Source organism: Leopardus geoffroyi, chromosome B3, assembly GCF_018350155.1.
Source record: "Leopardus geoffroyi isolate Oge1 chromosome B3, O.geoffroyi_Oge1_pat1.0, whole genome shotgun sequence".
NCBI lineage: Eukaryota > Metazoa > Chordata > Mammalia > Carnivora > Felidae > Leopardus > Leopardus geoffroyi.
In genome coordinates, this window is record NC_059337.1 from 67,726,305 (window position 1) to 67,729,540 (window position 3,236).

General features: G+C 41.3%; 1 long non-coding RNA gene across 1 annotated transcript; it reads left to right on the forward strand.

The window, feature by feature from the left end:
• The first annotated feature begins 449 nt into the window (after positions 1 to 449).
• On the forward strand, positions 450 to 2,868 carry LOC123583213. The gene is made up of 2 exons (XR_006704784.1): positions 450 to 858; positions 2,446 to 2,868. It is a non-coding gene; the product is annotated as an uncharacterized LOC123583213 (long non-coding RNA).
• The last annotated feature ends 368 nt before the right edge of the window (positions 2,869 to 3,236 follow it).

The following is a 3,236-nucleotide window of genomic DNA, read 5'->3' on the forward strand; positions in this document are numbered from 1 at the left end:
AACTTGGGGCACCTCGGTGGCTCAGTCAGTTAAGCATCCGACTTTGGCTCAAGTCATGATCTCACAGTTCATGAGTTCGAGCCCCGCGTCAGGTTCTGTGCTGACAGCTCGGAGCCTGGAGCCTGCTTTGGATTCTGTGTCTCCCTTTCTCACTCTGCATCTCCCACATTCATGCTCTGTCTCTCTGTCTCTCAAGAATTAATAAACGTTAAAAATTTTTTTTAAAAAAAAGTTCATAACTTATATTGGTAATTATGGGCAATGCCTATTAATTAATTAACGAGCTGGTAAACTGAAACACCTCATATATCCCCTGTATTTCAACCAATTTCCATTAATTACATAATTATTTAATTTGCTAAAAATTTACTGAAGTATGCATACGTAAACCTAATAAAGTTTCTGAAATCCTAGAAGATCCATTCTGACATTACATCCTGCTTGTGTTCTTTTATTCTGGGAAGAACACAAGTGTCACGGCAATTCCAATGACACAGGTCATATCCTGGTGGTAGCGGCAGTTCCCCGTCTCCCCAGAGATGCTGCAATTGAGTGGCACATCATTGCAGTGGTGGACGAACCATTTAGAAGGAAGTATTTTGCTTTGAAGACAATACTGAGGGTTTTCAAATTGAGTGTGAAGCGGTGGCATCCAGTTCTGCATCAAGTACCTCAATTGCCATTTCCTTCAAGATGGACGTCACTGTCTATTTCCGCACCTGATTTAAACAGGACACTAGAAGACCTTATGGCTATGCTTCTAGAAGCAAGAAGTCTCTGAAGACAGCCAAACCGCACCGCTGTGTTTTTGAAGATTCTATAGAAAAGACAGCATTCATGCCAAAGTACTACATGCAGGTAAGGTGGCTATTAGAAAGCTGACAGGAAGTACAGACTGTGGAATCACATCATCTGTGCCTGTCAGAGAGAGAGGTAGAACAACCTGAGCAGTGCAGGAGGCTTTGCCCCCATCCAGTCGGCGAGAGAGTGGGAGACAGGAGTCCACCATTTCTGCTGCTCACCTCGCTTGTCTTACCCTTTGTGTGAACCCTTCACTACCCTATGAGTGATTGAAAGTGTTTAAAGAAATTTATTGGGGGGGGGGGGGCACTTGGATGGCTAAGTGGGTTAATCGTCCAGCTCTTGATCTTGGCTCAGGTCATGGTCTCAAGGTTTGTGAGATCGAGCCCCACATCGGGCTCTTTGATGACAGCACAGAGCCTGCTTGGGATTCTCTCTCCCCCCACCTCTCTCAAAATAAATAAACAAACTTAAAAAAAGTTTTTTAAAGAAATTTATTTTTTTCAACCGTATAACCCTCTTTATTATATTCTAAGCCGTGTTGCACGCATTAGACATTTATACATACATATTGTGAATAGGTTTTGTGTACACAGTACCATAAACACCACGCTTCAGAGATGCCCTGCGGTGCTCAGACCCACCCAGTGTAAATCTGACTCCACGGTACACACACACATAAGCGAGAGTCAAAGCCTCACTCCCCAAACCAGCTCTGACTCAAAGGGGAGCTCTGCCGCTCATGTTCCAAAAGCATTTTACCAAAAGGGCTTTGGTTCATCCTCCCGAAAGAGAAATGCACCAATGTGCACTTAGTATCTATCACCTTGTGGCTGGCTACCAAAGCAAGGGGTTTGGCAAATGTGCCAAATGAACCAAAAGGCACATTTCATTTTCATGCAGCAAGTCGTGCTCAAGAGTCCAAACTCAAAGCCTGGCAACTGGCTCCTTTCCAGCCCGAACAGCCATGGGGAGTTCTCGCCCTTCACAGGCAGATGAAAGTTTTGGTTTTCATTGGGCCAGCCTCATGAAAATAGGACAGACAGAATTTGATTCAGAACAATCAATCCCGATCTGAAGTACTCTTCCTTATCGTATTAGCCTAAATGGTGTACAAAGCCCCTCAGTGGGTTTTAAAATGCAGTTGTGCCTCAGGCCTTGCCATAGGTGCATTTTAATTCAATATTTGCAAATTGAATTGTGCTTTGAACATTTTATGGAAGTGAGCTTTTAAAGTGCATCATTTCTTGTATCAGATATTTCTAAAGTAAAGTGAATACCTCCTCATCTATCTTTTAGTTTATTTTTTTTTAAATTTATTTATTTATTTTGAGAGAGACTGAGACAGCGTGAGTGGGGGAGAGGCAGAGACCAAGGGAGACAGAGAATCCCAAGCAGGCTCCACTCTCTCAGCACGGAGCCTGACATGAAGCTCCAACCCACAAAACCCTGAGATCGTGACCTGAGCTGAAACCGAGAGTCTGGCGCTTAACTGACGGAGCCACCCAGGCTCCCCTATCTTTTAATTTAAATACAAATTTTAATATACTGAATCTGTCTAAAGCCAGAACCTTTCTATAGCTTACTTCTCTTTGGGGCTGTTGGTGATTTTTTTTTTTTTTTTTTTTTTTTTTTTTTTTGCAGACTAAACAGAATTATGACAATTGTGTCATACTGACCCTGTGGTGCTCTTTTCTTTATATTATGAGGAAGAGAGCAAGCCACAGGTGACTCTGGCCACCATCCAGTGATCAGTCACCTGACCCTTGAGTGGATAGTTATGCATAGAATCCGTGTTATCTGAGTTCAGGTTCAATGTCCTTTTCACTGCTCCACTGACTGCTGCAAGAAGAGAAGAACAGGTATATGGGAACTAGATAAAGAAATACTTTCCCATGTCACTGGGAAGCCTGTCAGTGGCTTTGAAACTGGCTCCTAAAGGGAAAAACAGAAACTCTACTAATAAACTCAGTGCCTAATGAGCATCACCAAATCTTTTTGCAGCCTTGGGATTTTCTATCATTTAATCTTTTGTGAAATAAAAGGCACCATCATGGCCATACCATACCACCTTGTGACAACTTTACTTTTAGGGAAATACTACATATGTCTTTATAAAAATAATTCTGGAATATCTCTTTGTACCTGTATGCTAGTATTAAGGGTCAGAGTCTGTGCATTCACATTTTTTATGAATATGAATATAAAATATTAGTTCATCTGTAATAATTTAATAATGTAAAAGATGATGCTCTAAGATCTCAGTATCCTATTTTTTTCCCCACTTAACCTAAAGCAATACTAGAAGGAAATTCAACTTGACATTCTTTAACACATTTAAAACATAAACTAAAGAAGGCAATGAAAATGTAGCAAAGAATAAGCTCCTTTCATTTACGAGGGAAGGAATAAGCATAGAGCCTGACAGAATCTGG